Here is a 22,996-nt window from a genome sequence, read left to right as displayed (position 1 = left end):
CTGCGAAGCAGAACGCGCAACCCAGGGCTCCAGCTCGGGGGAAATAAAGCCTCAAACCTCTGACTGAAAGCGCCCCTGGGGGTTGGGGCGGCAGCAGGAGAGACTCCCAGCTTCACAGGAGAGGTTGTTGGAGAGACCCACAGGGGCCTAGAGTGTGTGCAGGCCCACTTACTTGGGAACCAGCACCAGAGTGGCCCGGTTTGATTGTGGGTATCGGAGTGAAAGATTGAAATCCGGAGGAGAGTGAGGCGGGCGCCATTGCTCCCACTAGGCCCCTCCCCCACGTACAGCGCAGCGACCAGCATTACCCCGCCCTGGTGAACACCTAAGGCTCCGCCCCTTAAAGTAACAGACACGCCAAGACAAACAAAAAAAAAATGGCCCAAATGACAGAACACTTCAAAGCTCCAGAAAAAATACAACTAAGCGAGGAAGAGATAGCCAACCTATCGGATGCACAGTTCAAAGCACTGGTTATCAATATGCTCACAGACTTGGTTGAATCTGTTCGAAAAACAGATGAAAAAATGAAGCCTATGCTAAGAGAAACAAAGGAAAATGTACAGGGAACCAATAGTGATGAGAAGGAAACTGGGACTCAAATCAATGGTATGGACCAGAAGGAAGAAACAAACATCCAACCAGAAAAGAATGAAGAAACAAGAACTTGGAAAAATGAGGAGAGGCTTAGGAACCTCCAGGACACCTTGAAACATTCCAACATCCGAATTACAGGGGTGCCAGAAGGAGAAGAGGAAGAACAAAAAAATGAAAACTTATTTGAACAAATAATGGAGAACTTCCCCGATCTGGCAAAGGAAATAGACTTCCGGGAAGTCCAGGAAGCTCAGAGAGTCCCAAAGAAGCTGGACCCAAGGAGGAACACACCAAGGCACATCATAATTACATTACCCAAGATTAAACGCAAGGACCTACATCCAAGATTACTGTATCCAGCAAAGCTATCATTTAGAATGGAAGGGAAGATAAAGTGCTTCTCAGATAAGGTCAAGTTAAAGAAGTTCATCATCACCAACCCTTATTATATGAAATGTTAAAGGGAGTTACCTAAGAAAAAGAAGATCAAAAATAGGAACAGTAAAAATGACAGCAAACTCACAGTTATTAACGGCCACACATAAAACCAAAACGAGAGCAAACTAGGCAAACAACTAGAACATGAGGGTTGGAATAAGTAGCATAGATGATAGGTGGAAAATAGACAGGAGGAGGGTAAAAATAGTGTAGGAAATGTAGAAGCCAAAGAACTTATAAGTATGACCCATGGACATGAACTATGGGGGGGGAATGTGGGAGGGAGGGGGGTGGGCAGGATCGAGTGGAGTGGGGGGGGGGAAATGGGACAACTGTAATAGCATAATCAAAAAATATATTTAAAAAAAAAAACAAAAGAAAACGTGTTTCTGTGACAGTAGAACAGACCTAGCGTGATTGTTGAGTTCGGAGCAGCAAAAGAAGAGGCTGGGCATAAGAAAATATATATTGATGTCACCTTCCTATTCTTCAGGGTCATTACATTTACGTCATTAAAAGCAAAATAGTTATTGTGCCGTTTCCATCTTTCCTCCCCAAGCTTTCCCTACCCCTTCTGTCTTCTCCTGGAACATCCAAAAATACCCTCTATGAGATCAAATGTCCTGTGCTTGGGATACGTGCGAAAATTACTAATGCTTGATTCCTTCTCTGTTGTATCTCCTCTCCAGCCTTAGGACAGGATTTTGTTACCATACTTCACACTAAGCTTTTTAAATGAATTGTTATACAAGTGGTGCCTCTGCATAGCTTGATGGCCAGGATGTTATTTTTAACAAAATGATTGCTGATGTGCCCCTCCCTGGCCGAAACACTTGTGTTGGATTTAGACGTGAATGTTCGGAATACGGCCTGTAGAAAACAGGGACACGGATCCATATAAACATCCATTTGAGAGAGAGATGTAAGTTAAAAATGCTATGTTTCTAAGATCTAACCAATTTGAATTACAAGATGGATTTTACTGATAGGAAAGGGAATGTTAAAGGACTCAGCCAAAGGAGTACAGCAACTACAGTAACTGTCACATCCTCTCCTTGCAAGATACCCACTGGGCACACCCATGCTAACATTCAGACCTTCTGTATCCGCAGGCGCCACATCGACAGATTCAACAACCACAGAGCTAAAACATCTGGGTTACAGGCGTGAAAATGTTGTGTTGTGGCTGATGTGTACTAGGTAGTTAAGCCTCTGATGGTTGCGTCTGGACTGATGGATACCTGGGGACAACTGTACTGGACGTCTTCTGGGGTTTTGCTTTTTAAAGAGGTGTGGGAGCACATGAATGGAAACAACCATTAGTTTTTAAGGTAGAAAAGGCTGGTGATCCTTTCATCTTTTTCAAGGCACAGTGCTATCTCAGATGGACAAATTTATAATCTCCCTTCATTTTTTAGAGTTTTAATTAACCAATGAAAAGGAGCATATCTGTGGCAAACTCTTTTCCACTCAGAACCTGGGCCAATGCTACATACTTCAGTTTCTTCTTTCCTTTCCATATTATATGGACCTTAAAGTCAATGTTTGTGATCTTTCTTTGGATATTTACACTGAAATAGACAGTACCTTTAAGTAGCAGTGTGGGACAAGGCTTGTAAATGTTCTGTCTAAATGTTCCAATGCCACCTTTTGGGTATTTATCACGCTTTTAAATCTAACTTTGCACAAGTAACACATGTAAAAATGTACATTTTTTCAAAACTTGTAAATAAAAATAACCTTAAAATAAAAAGAAAGTTTCATTAATTTACATTACAAAAGAAACTATAATAGAGTCTAATACACATCATCATATGACTCTCAAGGGGGAGGGTGGAGGCAGAGGAGGGAGGTGGGGTTGGCTGGGGTTGGGTGGAGGGATGGGGAGAAAATGCAGACAACTGTAATTGAATAACAATAAAAATTTTTTAAAAAATTACAATAGCCAACATAACAATAGCTGACCAGTATAAATAAATACAACTTATACCTATTTTTAATCTGATCATCAAAAAATAAAATATGTTTTTTGTTGTGCCACACACACACACAAGAAGTAAAAAGGTGACATAAACTTTTAGTGGCTTAGAAGGTGGATCCTCTAAGAGTCATTGTCTATAAGGGGGCATAATAAGTCCTGTCACTTCAATTTAATAAGTTGTTTTAAAATGAGATCATTGCAGGTTAGTATGTTTATTATTTCAGGCTAGAGATCATAGGAAAAATGTAAGTTTATTGTCAGCTGTATGAATAACTTAGACAAATATGAAGAAAGCCCAATTACAGATTCTGAAAAAAAAAAAAACAGGTAACATTTTGAGGATCTGAAAGACCATCACCAGTCCCATTCATCAAAGTGTGGTTTTAAGAGCATTAGCTTTGAAATAACCTTCATGTTTATCTTTTGAGTGTCCAAAAAAAAGTCATACAGTATCTGTGTTAGACAGTAATTGCTTTTTTGGAACTAATTCAGGCTGACTATTAGTTCAACTAAATATGCATCCTAAGGACCATCCCATTATTTTTTTTGGGGGGGGGTTGTTTTTTGGTACATAAGAAAGATTTGAAGGAAATGAGGGGAGCTCTTCATACTCATCGGTTTCAGGACAAGCCCCTAAAAGAAGACTGATGCACTCTTCGGTTAATCGTGACATGGTTTTGAAGCAGATTGCCGTAAAGGAAAAAGAAGCTTGAGGGAACAGAGGGGCACTGTTAGCTCTTCGACACCCTGAAGTGGGACTGTTGCATCATATGGTAGATCTAGTTTTAATTTTTTTGAGGAATCTCCATAGTGTTTTCCACAGTGGATACACCATTTAACATTCCCACCAACAGTGTACAAGTGTTCCAATTTCTCCACATCCTGGCCAACACTTACTGTCTTTTGTTCTTTTGATAATATCCATTCTAATGTGGAGGAGTTGATACCTCATTGTGGTTTTGATTCACAATAGCCAAGATACTGAAGCAACCTAAATGCCTATCACCAGATGAATGGATAAAGAAAATGTAGAATATATATATATACATATACAATGATGTATTTATTCAGTCTTTAAAAAGAAAGAAATTCTGTAATGTGACCACATGGGTGAACCTGGAGGACATCATGCTCAGTGAAATAAGCAGTCACAGAAGGACAGGTCTTGCATGATTCTACTTACGTGAGATGCCCAAAACGGGCAAAGTCATAGAAAGAGAGAGTGGAATGGTGGTTCCCTGGGGCTGGGGGCAGGGGAAATGGGGAGTTCCTGATATGCAGGCCTGAAGTTTTAACTTTACCAGATGAACAAGGTCTCGAGATCTGCTGTACAACAAGTGCCTACAGTTAACTATACTGTATCGTACACGTAAAGATTTGCTAAGAGCGGAAAGCTCAAGTTAACTGTTCTTACCACAACAAAATAAGATTAAAAACAAAGGAGCTTAAAACTGCTCGGCAAGATAGAATAACAGACTGCTATGCCATACCCTATGTTGCTTAGCCGAACCAGTGATCCCTATCAAATCATGTTCCCTGAAGTCTTTATTTTCCTCACCCCCCTTTCCAGTGGCCTCTCCTGAAAAATCCTCCTCATCCACAGATGGTCAACATTATGATGGAATTTTGTTTTTCTCTCGTGTGAATTTGGAGCTGATAGAAGCTTCCCAGCTCCTTGGTGGGACCTGCTGACAAACCCGCTGGCCGCAGAACTGTCTGTGACATCAAGATGACGCTTCTGAGATTCCTCTTGGTACCTTTCGTGGAACCACAGGGCCCAGTGGAAAAGCACTGATGAGGACATGGAGGTCAGACTTTGTCACCGCTCCTTGCAAAGCCAGCGTGACCTGGAGCGCATGACTGACTGATCCCTCCACTGCGGTCTCCCCATTCAGGACACAACAGTAGCTACTTCTAACAGAGAGTCCGGGGAGTGGGTTAGCAGCGTCAAACTCCCTGCAGAAGCACTTGGGAAGAAGCTTCCAAAGGGGACCTTGCTTGTCAATTAAGGTGGTTGCACTCAAAGCTGTCCAAGGGCACTTTTTGGCTGACACTGTAGTAGTCTATGATCAGTCAACCCTGCCACTTGCACTGAGGCAACCATACTAAAGAATATGCCCTGTCTGGGGAGAAGTGAGAAAGTTGCATGAGAGATGGAGTGACCCTAGACAGTGAGGGGGAGGATACCAGAGCCCGCCATGTCTAACCAAGTCACTCACCTATGACTGTATCCCTTCCCCACCACACACACACAAAATGTTTACCAACCAAACCTGTCATTGACAAAGAACCCAGGTATCTTAGACATGATAGTGATAGGTCTTTCCCTGAAATGGTTCACCTGTTCTTTTTCCATTTTTATGGGTGATGTGCTATCTTTACACAACCCAGAAATAAAGGAAAGGATAATTTAGACTCCTCTGCTTACATAGATTTCCTGTACTTCTGACACAAAATCTGCCACATTTCTGATAGTTACACATTTTTGATCTGGAGTCACTCAATGGGTTAGTTTTTTTTTTAGGAGTGTTAGAAGTTTGCACTGGAAGACCATACGGGCTCACAGACCTCTTCTACTTTTGACACCAAAGGTCACACTTTGGATTAGGCCTCTCGACCACAGGCACAAATAAAACAGCAATTTTCCAGGAGCCAAATCAGTGGGAAACACAGCAAAGAAGATGAAGCTGAGAGACATTTTTTGTGGCTGTCTTAAGGACATAAAATGTCATGAAGCGTAAAAAGGCCTCAGAATGATTCCCCCATCTCTCTTCCCAGCGCAGAAATGTCCTCCCTAGCTTGTTTTGGAATCTAAGCCAGAAGACCCTTCGTGGCATGCCCACGTGCTGCTCCTGGCCCAGCCCCCAGCTCCCTGTGTACCTGAACAAACATGGATGGGCCGCACTCCTCTGCAGCCTCTGGGACAGCCACGTTCTTGGACTGCCCCAGCAGCTCCTGGCCCAGAGTCAGGCCAACCTTCCAGATGGGCCAACTCTTAGCCAGGGATGCCAGACCTGGCCTAGGGGCTACTTGCCTAGGGCCATGGGCTATCCTCAAGAAAAGAGAGAGTTTGAGAGGGCCTGGAGTTTCAACCCCTCACTGTGGCTGGCTGCCAGTGAGAGTCTTCACATATACCCCACCATGCTATACTCAGCTCCTCATCTGGGACGTTCCAGCCCCTTTTCATTCTCTTACACCAGTCATTTTTCAAACATTTCAAAGCAGTAGAACCCACCTTTCCAAAACACCTTACATACACAACATCCTTGGGAACGCACGGTGGCGGGGCCGCCAGACTGTGCCTGACACCTCTCCCCTCCCCGCCTCGGCCACTGCGCTGCACAGCTTGCTGTGCCCTGAGGTCTCGCCACAGATCCCTTAAACTTGGAGCAACATATTTGAAAACCATGGTTTAAGGATTTTTATAAACAAATGAAATCTTTCTTAAAATCCAATTTCAAAATCCCCAATTTTTAGCAGGAAAAACATTTTAAGCAAATTCACATGTAGCCAGTGTCAGAACGCATTCAGTAAACATTTTCTGAACACAGGTCGCAGGCCTGGCCCTGTGCTGGGCCGTGGGGATGAGGAGATAAAGACACAACTCTATCGCCAAACAGACCTTACTACTGAGTAGCCTCAGAAAAGCCACTTGCATCTCTGTCTGAGTTCCTGTTCTGTCCTTGAGAAGTGAGATGTGCTCACAGTGTGAGTGCTCACGGCTGTTGCCAGGAACCTCTTCATCTTCCAGAAATTGAGATCTAGAGTAGGAAGTCAGACTGAACTTCTGGTTTCCCAGCTTTGTAGGTGAGCTGTGTTTCAGATTACAGGACCGCGGCACACGGGAGAAGTCAGCAAGGAGACCCAGGTGAAAATGACTTGGGAACAGCAGAGGCAGAGCTGATGCCTGAGTCTTCCAACCCGAAGTGCTGAAGATACTGAGTCTTAGATGATGGAGGGAAAGGACTCCAGGGGTAGGGTGCCCAGAGACTAGCAGAAATGACACTGCCAAGTCTATCAGTCCGATAGACAATGAGTTCCCATGACATATAACATTCCACTTCTGTGCTCCAAAACCTTTACAATGTGCAAAGTATTTTCACTGGTAGGATCATATGTGGTCCTCCTAGCAAGGATTTAGGTGTGTAGGAGGGACATTGTCCCCATTTCAGAGATGGAGCACCTGAGTCTCAGAGATGCGAGCTGACTTGCCCATCAGAAGGGTACAAGCAGCAGAGCCTGAACACCTCAACAAGTCAGGAGTGCTGAGCTCCACACTCTCTGTTCTGGTTGAGTAATACATTGAATTAGAGATAGGTGTGGGTCTGAACTTTGGCTCGGGGGTGTAAAGATGGAGTGATTTTGTGAGAATTAAAGAACGGGAGTTGACATTGATTGGCTATATCCCATCATATCAAAATGAAGCAGTTATTGCCTTTTGGAACTTTACAGAAGAACAGGCATATCAAGAGGTAAATAGTGTCTCATGTGATGAGTCCTATACCAGAGATATGCACGGGGTTTTGTTGAATTGTTTGTAGCAACCATGTATTAGATGTGTTTTATTCCCAACTTTCTGATGACAAAACTGAGGTTCAAAGAGGCTAAGTCACCAGCCTCCAGTCCATGCAACCAGTCCATGGAAGGAGCAGGAGCTGAACTCCAGCCACTCCAACTCAGAAGCCCTTGGTCTTTGGACTTCACCCGGCCGCCCTTAGCTTCAGTGAGAACATCTGCAGCCATGCTGGCTGGAGAGGATAGGAATAATATTATTGCATTTAGGCTTTATTTATGTCGTGCCATGATATTTATCTAGAAGCTTTCATCTGAGGGATGTGAAGTGTTTTATAAACAGGTTCTTATTATTGCCTTCCTCCCCTTCTACTTCTCCACCTGAGTCCTGGGGAGCCAAAGAGGTTGCCAGAGATGGCCAAGGTCACAAGTGTGGACAGGTGTATGTGTGATGATGGTTCCCTGCATGTAGACACAGCTGTGTTTGGCGATAATAGCAATAATCTCTTACCTTGTATATTTCTCTGTTGTTTACTAACCTCTTTCTATCCAACTGTCATTTGATCCTCACACCAGTCATGTGAAATAGGCAGAAGAAGCATTAACTTACAGGAGAAAACTGAGGCCCAGGGAGGTCAATTAATTTGCCTAAGGACACTTGGCCTGCCATTAGAGGAGTGGAGATCAAACCCAGGTCAATTGATCCATGCAAAGCAGTACTGCACAGTGGCTGAGAGGCTGAGCTTGAGTTCTGCATCTACTATGTACCTGTAGGGCTATATGCCTGGACCAGTGGACTTCATCTCTCCTATCCTGTTTCTTCACATGTGAGGTGGGCCAACTAATCATCCCTAACCCAGTGAGCTATGAAGAGTCCATATGAGAATGATATATAAAGTATAAAGAATTTATCATAATTCCTGGCATGCAGGGAGCTCTCAATAAACAACAGCTACAGTGAAGAACCCAACCAAGGTCTCCTTCCTCTATAACCATTGTCGGGGGCGAAGAGAGTGAGGCTTGCATCCACCTGAGAGCTTATGCTTAGGGGCAGGTCCAGGTACAAGCTTTAACTGCAGCTGAGGCTCCAAGTCCCCATTCCCCGCTCAGGCCTCATCTCCTGTGTGGGATGCATTCTCTGGCAGCCCACTGGCAGCTGCTGGAGACATGCACTCCCTGGCTCACCCCTTCCAAGTGGCCCTGCCCACCTGTCTCCAATCCTCCCCATCTGGCAGCCCCAGTCCGACTGGGAAAAGAGCAGCCAACCTGCGTCCTCAGGTGCTCTCCTCCTTAGCTCTCCCACCTCGTCCTCAGGTGCTCTCCTCCTAGCTCTCCCACCTCGGGATATAGCCAAAGAAAACCAAAGCGCTGTGTTTGTTTTCTAAGCTGGAGCCAGAAGCGATTCCCGTAAGGCATGCCTGGCTTAATGGGGCCGTGGCTGGGCCCTGCCTCTCAGCCAGGCTCTGGCAGAGTCTGAGGTTGCTCTCCTGCCTGGCCCCACTGCAGGCAGTGACATTTGCTTAAAGGCGGCATCCTGGTTCTGGTTCTGTCTGCACTAAAGCACCCTGTGACCCTGGACATGTTCTTTTCCCACTCAGGGCCTCATTCCCTCCACCTTTACCAAACATCTGTGTCTGCTTCTTCCTTTTTTTTTTTTTTTGCTAGGGCAGCTTCTAAATCAGTAATTCCCCACCCTGGCTGCACAAGAGAATCACCCAGGGAACTTAAAGAAATGAATGCCTGAGTCCCACCCTCATAAACTCTCCTCAGATGGCTCTGATCTGGGGTCTGGGCAACAGCAGTTTTTAGAAGCTCAATAGTTGATTCCAACAGCCAGCCAGGGACTAGATCCATGACCCTAAACGAATTCTGAGAGCCCTGTGGACTCGGTCATTTAATGATTCTACGAAAGAGGTAAAGGAGTAGAAGCAGAGAACTGCAGAAGGAGAAATCCTGATTGCTCTTTGCTTCACACCACCATCTAATCACACGGCTTCACTGGACGCACAGGCAAACTGAGGCCCAGAAAGAAGGGCGGAGTCTAAAGCCTTCTGATGAGTCACTGGTAGCCTGGTCTAAACCCGGGTCTCCTGAGTCACATTACAAATAACAAAACGTAGACTAGAAAAGGATTCAAAGGAGGGATTCAGCTTCAGCTTTTCAGAGAGAGAAGCTGAAAATAAATAAAGAAGGAAAAGCAGGCAAGGGCAGATTATAAAAAGGAAGACAAAGAGAAGGAAGTAAAAGAAAAAAATTAAGAGGTAAGGGGAGAAAAAAGGGGTACATTGAGGAGAAAGAAATAGACAAAAAAAAGGCAGGACAAGGGCACAAGCCACTTGGATCGTTCCCATGAGCCAGGGCGGCTCTGAGCCACTCTTGGCTGCACAGCACTTATTTGGCCAATGTAACCTGGGCAAGAGCTCCCACCCCAGCTGGGGCCCAGGCCCGGGCTGGAGCCTGCGTGGGGGCGGTCTGACTTACAGCTGCTGCCTCCTCAGCCAGCTTCCAGCCTCTTGCTCAATCCAGGCAGCAGGCAGGATGGATGCTCTTTTGCAAGGTGATCCTAGCAAACAGGATCCTACAACCTTTACAAAAGGATTCCAGGGAGGGGTAGGGAGTAGATGGGGCAGGAAACCCCATGCTCCCCCCATGCTTAACAGCTGGGCCACTCCAAAACAGGCCCGTTTTCCTGCCTCCAGGCCCCTATTAAATGCACGCTGCTGCTGGTATGCCCATTCCCACAGACAACCTACCTAGCGTGGCATTTGAGGCCACATCAGCTCCTGCAAAAGCTCCTTCCTCTCCATTCCCCTCCACGCTTTTCACACTACCCATAAGGCCATTTACTTCCCCAGGTGTAAGTGGGAGCCTCCCACCTTCGCTCCTCAGCTGAAAACCTCACACGAAACATCCCTGTGTGAATCTTACTCCTTCCAAATGGCCCTCTCAGCTCTTCCTAGTCAGAATCATTCCCTTCACCTTCCATAACTCCACATAAGTATCCTGACCCTCCTCTGCAATACTGAGCACCCTGAGCTTTTGCAACAGACCACAGAATTGAAAGTTTCTGGGTGACTGGATTCACATCTGTACAATGTCCCTGGGCATGAGCCGTGGACTCTAGACAGACCTGAGTTTTAATCAAGGCCCCACCACCTGCTGTCTATGTACTTAATGTAAGGCACAGCACCCCCACCCGCAGGAGGGATGCCAATTCTCACCCCTAGGGTGGCTGTGGCATCGACCCCAGCAGTGTGAGTGAGGTGAGCATCAGGAGAGAAGGTAGGGAAACAAGGATGAACCCTGCAAGGCAGCAGCTGCAAGGATGCTGTTAAGGCTCTTTCCCTGATGGGGAAACCAAGGCTGGCAGTTCTGAAGTAATTTCCCACTCAAGATCTCCCTTCCTCCTCCTCATAGCGCTGTGAGGCAGACAGAATTTCTTGTCTGTAAAACGGGAGAGGGACCCTGTCTGGTGTAGGGTAGCTGGGGCCAAGGCCGGGGTTCATTAGAACTGGGACCCTGCTGACCTTTAGATGCCTGCTCCTGTTCCAGGGCTCTGTGCCTGCAGCAAGAGACACAGGCTTGGCTGCACTGTGAGCACATGTCAGCCTTGGGGTGCAAGGGGACCCACCCGTGAGCCTAAAGGAAGGGGAACATGCTGGGAGAAAACCTGCCTGCTCTGCCTCTCACAGGAAGCCGGGATGTGGAGTGGGGAGAGAAGGGGCACTCCGTGGGCCTGCAGAACCCTTTGGGAAAAGGTTTATTTGGTTTCATCATCCCAAGGAGACCGTCAACCATGGTGACACTCAAAGGTTAGTAGACATAGAATCACTTGGGGAGTATATAAAAAATAATGATTCCCAGAAATTCTGATTCAGTAGCTTTAAGGTCAACCCAGTAATTTGCATTATTAAAATGTTCCCCCCGGTGATTGTGATGTAAATGGACCACACATTGCAAAATGCTTTGGCCCATTCCCTGATCTAAGTCCTCTCTTCTCCTCCCAGTCTGGTCTGCCCCTCCCTCAGCATTACCTTTTACTGAGAATACTGAGTGAATCAATGGATGTACCCCCTTCCCTTTCTTCTCCCCTGGCTCATCATTTCCTCCTGTCCTGTTGCATCTGGGTCCTAGACTGGGGAAGGAGTGTCTGAGAGGACCATGTCACCCTTCCACTTCTATGCGGCCAGCCCCTCCCATGGGACTCAGATCCTTGAAGCCCCACCCCTTGACTCTTTTGGGACTCAGTTCTATCAGTTGCTGTATTTGCTTCCCTGCAGAGTTGCTTCTTCTCCTCCATCAGTTTTTATTGGGGAAACTGGCCCCACAGTTAGTGGTTCTAGCCACACGGTTAGTGGTCCTGGCTCAAACCTCAGAGTCTATACCCACTCTGCCCATTTAGCCTCCTCCAGCAACCCTCCAGCACACACACACTCCCCACATACACACCATATACCCCCCCACAAACACACATACCACACACACATACACATATACCTACCACACACACACATACATACAGCACCCACACACACAGCACACACACACACATGCAGGTAACACACAACACACATATATGCTTAACACACACACACACACATATATGTACCCCATCACCATCTTCACTTTCCCACAGATTCTACCTGCAGCATCCCTCCCCCTCCATCCTCTGCGGTCACCCTAGTTTAGATCTCCTTTTTGCCTGGACCACTGCAGCTCAATGAGGCTGAAGAGTAGAAAATGAGGGGGTAAGAAATCAGGCTGGGGATCAAGGGAGCAGGACCTTCCCGTCTCAGATTCTCAGGAAACAGGAAGAGTTGTGGAGAGTGAGGGGAGACAGAGAAAAGTCAACGATGATGTCTAACCAAGTTTGTAGCTCTACCTATAACGATAAAGCCAGCAGATTTCCGAGTAGTCTGCCATATGCAATATATATATATACACAATGTACATATGCAGCGACACATACATACACATGCATGCACATACACACATGTATACATATTTATGTACATATCCTTGGCTGTAACAAATGTCAGGAAAATAAAGCATCCGTGAACACTTTGCTTTCTGTCCTCCCAAACTTGGCCCACTGCACTCTTATAACACCAAAGATTCTAAGATTCTTCCCCCATGGAATGTGTGAAGGCGTGGTAAGTGAGAAAAGCATTTTTTTAGTCAACTTCCTTCCCATGTGTCAGTTAAACTATCATCTAAAACAGACATACTACTAGGAAAATAATATGTTTTGTTCATTTTCATTTGTTTTCTTACGGAATATTGTGTGTACTTGTGTTTGTGTGTCTGTTTTTGGATGTGCATGTATATGGGGGGTGGGTGTTTTTCTCAGCTGAAAGTGATCTAAGAAAACATGTATTTTTCCAACTCTTTTATTTAAACAGAGAACCACTTATTCCTAATAAGATCTCAAGAGAAAAACCCAGCGGGTAGAGATAAGACACTCTGCTAATAGCAGGTGGTGTGTGGACATAGAGACTAGCCTAATTTTCGCCTCCTGATGGCTCTTGGGGTGCCTTGTAGGCTCCCTCGGGTTCTAATAACACAGTTTTATAAACGACTAATTTAGTCCAAACTCCTTATTTTGAGAACCAGAGAGAGCGGGAGACTTGTTGGAGCTCACACAGCAGCTGTAGTCAAGCTGGGATTTGAACCCTTGATTCCTAACTCTTGCATCAGTGTTCCTTGAATTCAGTGGCTCTGCTGTGTGTGCCAGAGTGATAAACCCAGTCTGGCACTCACAGGAAAGATGCAGATTCCAGGCCTGGTGCCCTGAAACTCGGCATCCCCTGGAACCAGGTGTGGGTCCAGCCACGCTGGTCCAAGCTGCCACAGGCACAGCAAATGAGCATCCCAACCTCTGCAGGATGGCCAAGGGCCCCTGGTGAGCCTTCAGAGCTTCATTTGGAAATCACAGAATTATTAGCATTATGAAGAGAAAGGCAGAGTTTCTGTCAGGGAGGGGGGCAGTGAGGAGAAGGCACCAGGCCCAGCACAGAGAAGACGGAGGCAGCGTCAGAGAATGTGGTCAGGTGCGACAGAGTTGAGGGCCTCCCCTGGCTGGGAGTCTTAAGAGATGTCTCAGTCCAGCTCAGGCAAACCTCTCCTTGAAGAACAGGTATTTTTCTCCCCCTCTTTGCTTATGCATTTCATTTTTAAAAATTTTCTTTTTCTAACAGTCTGCCCGTTTGAGGAAGATACTTGCATATCTGCAGACATGCCAGGGAAGCTGCCAGAGAGTCTGCCTTTCACTCTAAAACAAGTCTGATCAATAACCAGTCTCACCTCACTTCATTTTAGCTCCCAAATTAAAAAATATATAAAAAGATGCAACTTTAGAGGTTCAGATCACTCAGCTCCAAGGAGCCTTTGGTGAGGTTGTGGCATTCAGAGAGCAGTGGGCCAGCGGTCAGTGCTTATCTCCCTTCACTTTTCTCTTCTGGACCTCAGCATCCCCGTCTGTCAATCACTACTGTCCTCAGCAGCTATTCACTCAGCAGCAGCTCCAGGTAGGGCACCGTGTCAAGCCCTGAGAGAGACTAGAAACCACGTGTGAGTACAGTTGTGTGCTCTCACAATGCTTGTGAGCACGCAGCTCCGAGAGGCAGTGGAAAGAGTGCTGGCATTGGAGTCAGAAAGAGTTGAGTCCCAGTCAAAGGTCTCCCTGTTCAGGCTGGTATGACTTGGGCAAAGCACTTCAGTTGAGTCTCGCCTGCTCTACGCATGAGGTCCTGATAACACTACCTACTTAGCACAGCTCTGGGCACATTGTTGGCACTCAACAAAAGCTACACCCTCATTTCCCTCTCTGACAAAATCTGGGGAAGTCAAATTTGGGGTGAGCCTGTCCCTGGATTATTTGCCTTTGAGCAAAAGCCATGGACAAACACGGTATCAGGCTCCAAAATTCTACCAGCGACAGGTGGTTGTAGGTAAAGGTGTAAGTTGCTAAAAAAGCACTGAATGAATGACTAAACTATTAATAGTCAAAGTTCAGCATGCTTGTGACTATTTTACCTTTAAATTTTTATAATTTCGCCCAGATTACGGTATCACTCTAATAGTCACTTAATTCAAATGCACTTCTTATATGGGGCATAAAAATAGGAAGTGGTCGCTAGAATGCTGAAACCCTGATGTCTGTCTCAGCAAAACCGCAGACACAGGGTGTCATGGTACAAAAAAATAATGCAACCTTCTTTTCCGACCAAATCTTTACTGGATCAGACCCCAGTCCTGAGAATTGAAGTGTTTCCTGTGAAAAGGCCAGCCGATGTGTGCTTAAGGGGCAGGAGGGGAACCTGCTCTGAAGTCCAGGGTCCTGGGTCTAATCCCACCACTGCACAAACTTACAGTGTGACCAGGGGTCCAGTCCTTGGTGAAAATCTTTCTATTGGGTTAGACAGTGTTTGCCAAAATGTGGGACACATAAGAATTAAATCATTTAATGAAAAAAATAAATAACGGTCTACTTTTCTTTCACTCCTTCAAATTCAGTCACGAGAACGGCTTGGCTTAATGCTGATATTCTTGACAATTCTGTCACATTTGCCAACCTTTCCTCTTTTCAAAGATACAAAACCAAGCTCTGGCTCTGAACCTTCCAGAGGCAACAGCATCGTCTAGAATTATATAAAATTGTTTTGTTTTTATTGTATTGATTTTTAGAGCTGTCTTCTATTATGACAAGTAATCCTAGTTTTCCATTTACTGGTAGTGCTATAAATTTCTCTTTGAAGTCATTGATTTAACTGAAAATAAAAATAATGAAAAAGAAATGCATCGATTTCAAGAAGAACACATTAAGTTAATAATAATCCAGGTACAACAAAATCATGAGGCCGGTGCTTGTACGAGGGGTGGGAGAAACCGTGCTAGAAGAAATTGCAGGGTCCGTCAGGGAAGCAAGCTCTGAGATTTCAGGGTTAGCTCTTCAAACACTGAGACTGCCAGCCAGAGTACTCTTAAGGGGATCAAATGCACTTTGGTTTTCAGGGAAACCAGGTTTTGGTTTCCAGGAAAACTAACTTGTATAAAGTGATACCCAGATGTTCGGGAGTATTTATTCTCCTCAACCAGTTGCCCGTAAAGATGAGAAGCAGGTCTACAGAGGCTCGGGGAAAAGTTAGTGCCCTTTAACTGTAGAGGCCACAGAAAACAGCCCACAGCTGCCCAGCGGCCACCCCAGCAAGAGGCTGAGGGCCTGTGATTTCTCCAAGCTCCCCAGCCTGGGCCTCTCTGCTCTCTGGCCAAGAAGGGAGGCAAGGCCAGCTGCGCAGGCTGGCCCACTCTTGTGCAGCTGGATTCTCTGCGCTAAAGCTAGTCAGGCCCCAATGCAGGCCCCTTCTTCTGCAGCCTCCTCCTCCCCACCCCGGCCTGAAACAGAGCAGATCAAGAGGGTGAAACCAGGACAACCCAAGCTGAAGGGTTTAGGTGGGATGGGATGGGCTTTCCTCTCTTCATTCAGTACACTCTGGCTCCTGCCTCCCCAGCCCCCAGACCATCAGAGCTCACCAAGACCTCCAGGACAGCTAGTGCACTGTGCTCTGTAGGCACCGGGAAGGAAGAGGTCCCCAGCTCTGGACGGGGAGGAGGAGAGGGAGGGAGACGCTTGTCTCCACAGATTCAATACTCACTGAACAATAAATGGAGTCAACTGAATTACAAAACAAAATAAAAATTCAACTGTGAACCTGGAAGCCAAATGACAGGAGCTCCTGGCTGTGGACTGAGGAGAGGCCTCAGGGAGTAGGGGTGTGAGTTGGGCAGGTAGCGGGGGGAGTGAGGGGGAGTCAATGATTACTCAGGATAATTAGCATTTTGAGTTAGGGGCTGCCAGTTCTGTGAGTTCTGTGGATGCATCATAAACTCACAGCATGGCAGCCCCCTGGCTGGGCAGAAAGAATCTACTGCATTCATCCATCAGCTCATCCCCTCAGCAACACTCTATTCAACACCTACCAGGTGCGTGACTCAGACCAGGTATGAAAGGACAGTGAAGAAGGGTCCTGATGCTGTCTCTGTCCTCCAGGTCCTTAACTTTCCATCAGCAAATATAGAAAATTGGAATGACTTTATTGTAATGAATAATTACATAAAGTGTGACGAGAGTTCTTAGATGAGTGCTTGAATCCTACCTCACCTCTGCCAAGAATTTTCTGAGAGACTTAGAGAAGTGTCTTTGCATCCCCGGTCTTGTGTTGCCTCATTGGTGACAAGTGTGGAGGCTTAGATGCATGGTTTTGAAGTCATAGGGCTCTTTGGCAGCACCTGCAAGCACTGGAAAAGGAGGCTTCAGCCTGGGTCCCTCACTTTCCTAAATTGTTTGACAATGCATTCTGCTGGTATTAAAAGTAGAAGGAGAATAAAAAAAAAAAAAGGGTGACAGAGAGGAAGAGAGAGAAAGAGAGGAGAGAAGGAGAAGAGAAAGAGAGGGAGGGAGGGAAGGGGAAAGAAGGAGACAAAGAAAGAGGTTGATAACTATTAAATGATCAACAAGATTCCTTCCAGCCTTGGCTTTCTAGAACTGTGCCCCAGTCCCAGGCACAAATCTCCCCTAATTTAACCCAGTAACTCTGGATCATAAAAAAATATATACCTATGACCATATTACATGTTGCGATAATTTTTCCCACTTTATCCATTTGTTTTTCTGTAAGCACCTAGAGAGCTGAAGTCATTAGTGTGTATGTACATACACATATGTACATGCGCATATTATAGTGTATGCATAATGTATATAAATATATACAGAAAATGTAGATGAAGAGATATGTTAATAGTGGCACCACTGGGTGCCAGTAAGGGTTGTGCCAGTCAGCGATGTAATGGTTAAAGGCCCAGTGTTCTCAGTCTACATAACTACAATTTCCTGGGTATTTGATGTGTCTAGGGGTGGGTGGGTACTGACTTAACCTCTCTAAGTCTCAGTCTCTCATTCTGTGAAATGGGAAGTGGGATACCTAACTTTGCAGTATTTTGGGGTGAATTACATAGGAGTGTAATTACGGCGCTTAGTATGGTGGGTAGCAAGTAGTAAGAGCCCATAAATAATATTTTCTTTCCTCTTTTTGCTGTTTCCTAAATGTCTAGGCACAGATAGATGGCCATAGTTGTTTTCTCTGTGCCCTTCTTGCCCTTAATTCAGACAGGGCCTTGCCCCTTGGAAACTGTCCTTAAAGAAAACACAGGTTGGTGAAGAAGTGAAAGGACTATAATTTGGAAGATCTCAGGCTGAGTCCCTTTACATTTCTCCATAAACTACCTGAGTAATACACGGGCCTGCACTGGGATAGTGAAAAGTATATGTAAGCAAAGAGGGGGAAAAATTACCTGCAATCACTCCACTTCAAAATAACCACTGTTGGCATCTCGGCGTATATTCCTCATACTTTTTTCTAAGTATATACAAGCAAATGTAATATTTTTATGTCTCTGAGCAACTACAAACCCCCAGGATGAAAGAAGCACAGTGACAATACAGACAAATATAAAACACCATGACAAACCCACACACACACAAACCCCCTTTCATTTTGTTCTTTGGTTCCTTAACAGCTCTAAACTTGCATCAGTTTCAAACTTGCATTAGTCCACGTTGCAAGAAACCATGATTGAATATACGTTGTTGGATTTTTGGTTTTGCCGAGGTCCCATTACAGAGCTAGAAGCACAGAAATAGAATGTCCGTATCTAGTCTGCTGCGCGTCAGCCTTTCAGCCAGTGAGCACTGGGATCTCACCGTGAGCCTTGTCCTATGTCATGGGGATTGGGATGGAGGACACTGTCCCCATCCTCAGGGGGCTCTCAGACTACTGTTGGGAACCACCCTGCCTGGTTTCAGAAGCTGTAACCCCCCAAGGCTAAGGCTGAGTCAGAGACCTTGGGACCATAAGCCACTAAGGAGACAAAGCTTATCTCACTGGCAGCAGTGGGGCCTCTGCCCAATTTACTTTACCCTGCTTGGCCCCGAGCCTGACTAGTTAGCCAATGACAGGTAAGATTCCTCAAGGGAGGGATGACCTAAAACAGGCATGGTCACGAAGAGGCCCACAGGGAAGGACTTGGGGGGCTATAGAAAAAGGGGGTGATGGGCCCTCACCCCTCGGCTTTGACAAGCCTGAGTCCTCATTCTGTCTGCAAGAAGTCTCCTAATCTCTGGGTTGCCTTACTTCCCCTGCCTCATTTAAACCTGAAATAATGACAGAGGACGGTGCAGCTTTGTGCTGGAAAGGGCGGATTCCCCTTAGGCGATCAGGCCTAAGAAAGAATATATAAAATCCTGTGAAACCTGCTTTGCTAATACCCTCAATTTAAAAGATAAGGGTCCCAGCCTGAAATGAGTTTGTTTCCCAAAATCTTATAGCCCTTTAGCTAAGGGACCCTCACTCAGAATAAGCCCTCAGAGTTCTTTGTTTGTTATCTATTGTTTGATCCTTACTGCCTGACAATGATTGGTGAGCTTTACCGTATTCCTGTGCAAACTGAACCCAATAAAAGCCCATTGAGGAAAAGGCTCTTGGCCCTTCTCCTTTGAGAGATTGGCCACTGTTCCTCCCCAAGTAGATCATGTCTTGGTAGACTTACTCTCATTTGTGGTGGCGGAGGGGGGGGGCCTGTGGCAGAGCCCCCCACATGTCACCACACAGTCCCCACTCCTTTTGGGTCCCAAATTCATCCCATGATGTGGTACATCAGCTGGAGGCCTTCGGATAAAATAACACACACAGCAACACTAGTGGCAGCTGCCACACAGGAAGGCTTACTCATGTAACAGGAACTCTGCTGCACACTCAGCATGTGCAGTCTCCGACTCTCTCTACACCCCTGCAAGGTAAACATGGCCACCCGTTTTTAACTATATTGGCGAGAAAAGCAAAATGTGACTTGCCTGAAGTCCTGCAGTTAGTGAGTGTCCGACCCTGAATCACATAACAAGGTTCCCTCCTCCTCTTTTGTGGTGCAAGAAAGCTTATGGAAGGGCACAGACCACTTCTCTGCAGGATCAGAGCCCACAGTCACAGCGAACGACTTGGCCTTGCTTTGGCCCAGGACGTTCAGCTCAGGGAAGTGAACCCAAGCAGCCCAGGAATATTAGGTCTGAGAAAGTCATACCTGCTCAACTCGGTTGAGCCACGGGTTCTGATTGGGCTGGACTCTCTCAGACCACCCAGCTCAGCATCCATCTCCGTCCTGAAACCACCTGCCTTACCTTGGTCTGCTCTGGCTGAAAGGCAGCCAGATACCAGGTTAACCTATCTCTCACTAGGCACCTGGTATATCGGGGCACAGAAGAAAGAGCCAGGGCTGAGGCCAAGATGTGGATCCTGCTGATGGAAGCTTGTCTGAGCCTCAGTTTCCTCAGATATAAAACAGAGATGAGGACATTGCCTACTACATAATATTCATAAGAGGATTGGAGAAATTATGTAAAGTTGCCTGGCACCTGGTAGATATTTAATAAATGCTCATTCATATTCACTTTTTTTACTCATTTAATAAATATTTACTATCTACTATGGGCCAAAAATTCTTCTTAAAATTATTTTCAAACAGTTCACAGTCAGTACTTTTAGTATTAGTTGCAGGTGTATAGTATAGAGGTTAGACAACCATATACTTTACAAAGTGTTTGCTCCTATGTGGGCCAGTCATTTTGTGCTTACAACAGACCAGTCAACAAAACAAACAAAATGAACAAATAATACATTGTTGCCTTTGTGGAGGTTACATTTGGGGAGTAGAGGAAACAGTTCTCCCTCCACCTAAACTGCCTTCTTCCTTGCCAGCCAGTGACAGAGGAGCAGGAACCCTGTGGAAAGCCAAGCCCTGTGGGGCTGTAGGAGACTTCCGTGGCTGCTCCCCCAGCTGTAAACTGTTGCGCTCACAAGAACCCTTGGAAATTCCACGCTGGGCCTTCGCTCCAGTATAAATTCTTTGCCCTAACCTTACTCCATCTGATGGACCAATTCAGAAGGCTGACACCTTGGGAATCTCATCAGACCAGATGGACAAGAACATAATTTAAGGAGAGGAAATTCAACAGACACATGGTGAGTAAATATATCTCTATACCAGCTTCTACGCTACTGGTGCAGAGAATCAGGACGGAGCACAGGGTCAGATTTTCTCACAGTTTAATAGCGGCAAATTCTGATCTCGCATCCCTGTGAGCTTTCTGTGGTCTTTTTTTTTCTTTAATTCCACTGAGTGTTGTGTAAATAGATGTATAGCTGCAGAAAAAACGTTTGATTATGAAAGGCGCTGTCCAAGAGCCCAATGGGAATGTCACAAAATACATGGTATGTGCACGGCGTTACCTTCCTAAAAATTAAAAAAAAAAAATTCTGAGTCCAGAAACACAGCTGGTATCATGGGTTTTGGGTAAAGAATTGGGGGTTGAGCTGCAGGGAACTGAAGGACCTTGTTCAAGGTTACACAGCTAGTAACAGACTCATGATTTAAACCTTGGAAGTCTGACTTAAGAACCTGCATTCTTGGCCTCTACACCATTCTGTTTTTCTTACTCTCTGAACTGTTACTGGGCATCAGGCACTTTTTACATTCTTTAAAAAAATTTAATCTTCATAATCAAACAAGTAGTTAGTGTTATTGTCCCTATTTTGTTGATAAAGAAACAGTTGCTGAAATCAACATACTTAAGCCTATGCTGCTTAATAGGTAGCAGGGCTGAGATTTGAACCCACGGCTGTCTGATTCCAGTGACCTCACTCTTAGTCACTGTACTATATAGATTGCTACAGCCCAGTGAGGTCCAAAATGGGCTGCAATTACACATGAATTACGTGTTTCTTTGGCTTATGTATATTCTCTCACCTTCTTGCAATTCATTCTCCACATAACAGCACAGTGATATTTGCAAAATAAAATCTGTTCACATCACTAATTCACTAACTCATTCACTCATTCCATAAACATTTTTTGAGTACCTTCATGCCAGGCATTTTTCTGGTCATCGAGAATGCAGTGATTTTCCTAAAAAAGGAGTCTAGCACTTTATGGAGCATCCGACTCTTCTCCATATTTCCATTCTATTTAGAATAAACACTGGAAGCCCTAACAATAGACCCAGGTGCCCTGAACCTCCCCATCCTTCCTCCTCTTCTCTTCCCCCTCATTGTCCCCGCTGTCACAGTAATCTTTGGTGTGATCCCATCATTCCAGCTTCACTACAGTCTCAAGTCCTTAGCACATGAGAGTTCCTTTTTCAGAAATAGCTTTCCTTATAAAGTCTCCCCCTTTATCCATGGGAGATATGTTTCAAGACACCCAGTGGATGCTGAAACCACTGATAGTATTGAGCCCTATGTAATACTATGGTTTTCCCTATACAGGCAGACCTTCCCACTTAAAGAAGCACTTTACAGCTCCTTTGGCATATCCAAATTTCCAGCATTACTACGCTTGGCTTTTCGGCCACTATGAAATAAAATAAGGGCGACTTGAACACGAGCTCTGTGATAGCACAACAGTCGATCTGATAACCGAGCCAGCTACTAAGTGACTAATTGGCAGGGAGAGCCTATAGCAGGAATACGCTGGACAAAGGGATGAGTCGCATCCCAGCGGGCCAGGGCTGGACGGCTCAAGATTTCATTACACTACTCAGAATGGCACACACTTAAAAACTTATGAATTGTTTATTTCTAGAATTTCCCATTAAATATTTTTGATTTGTGATTGACTGCAGGTAACTGAAACCACAGAAAGCAAAACTGTGTGTGTGTGTGTGGGGGGTACTACTGTACATTAATTAATTTTATAATTCAGTTAATGTGTTTGTCTTCCTCTAGGCCTTTGCTTATTGACACAGATATCTCCAAACCCTACACAATGTTTCTGGGGCCCAAGGGCCATTCAATGAACACTTTTTGAGTAAGTGAAGATAAAAATACATATTATGTTAGAGCACAGTTTTCTTTCATGTTAAGCCAGTGGTGTACTATTATAACATTTATTTTCTTGTACAACTTTTGGTTTTGTGGGGCCAATTACTGATTATTTCTCCACCCCACCCCCCACGAGCCTTATTGAAATATTATTGACATATAACCTATATAAATTTAAGGTGTATATATAACATGACGACTTGATACATGTATTAATAGAGGTGGTGAAATTACCACAATAAGGTTAGTTAACACCTCCGCTTCCTCTTATAATTGCCTCTTGTGTGTGTGGTGATAAGTGTTAAGATCTACTCTCCTAAAATCCTTCCAGCATATAACATGGCATTGCTAATGGTAGTCATCACGGTGGACTTTAGATCCCCAGAACTACTTATTTTATAGCCGGACATTTGTACTCTCACCAACACATCCCCATTTCTTCCACCCCAGCCCCTGGCAACCACCACTGTACTCTGGATTTCTTTGAATTCACATCTAAGTGAGGATGTACAATATGTGTCTTTCTCTGTCTGGCTGATTT

At 45.3% G+C, this 22,996-nt stretch overlaps 1 protein-coding gene across 4 annotated transcripts in view; it reads right to left on the bottom strand.

Annotated features, from left to right (window-relative positions):
• Nucleotides 1-22,996, bottom strand: part of ASTN2 (astrotactin 2) — an 813,615-nt gene that overhangs the window by 75,877 nt on the left and 714,742 nt on the right. The gene's annotated exons all lie outside the window — the stretch shown is intronic.

This window comes from Desmodus rotundus, chromosome 1, assembly GCF_022682495.2.
Source record: "Desmodus rotundus isolate HL8 chromosome 1, HLdesRot8A.1, whole genome shotgun sequence".
Taxonomy (NCBI): Eukaryota; Metazoa; Chordata; class Mammalia; order Chiroptera; family Phyllostomidae; genus Desmodus; species Desmodus rotundus.
Note: the sequence above shows the minus strand (reverse complement) of the source record. Positions and strands in the feature narration are given on the sequence as shown.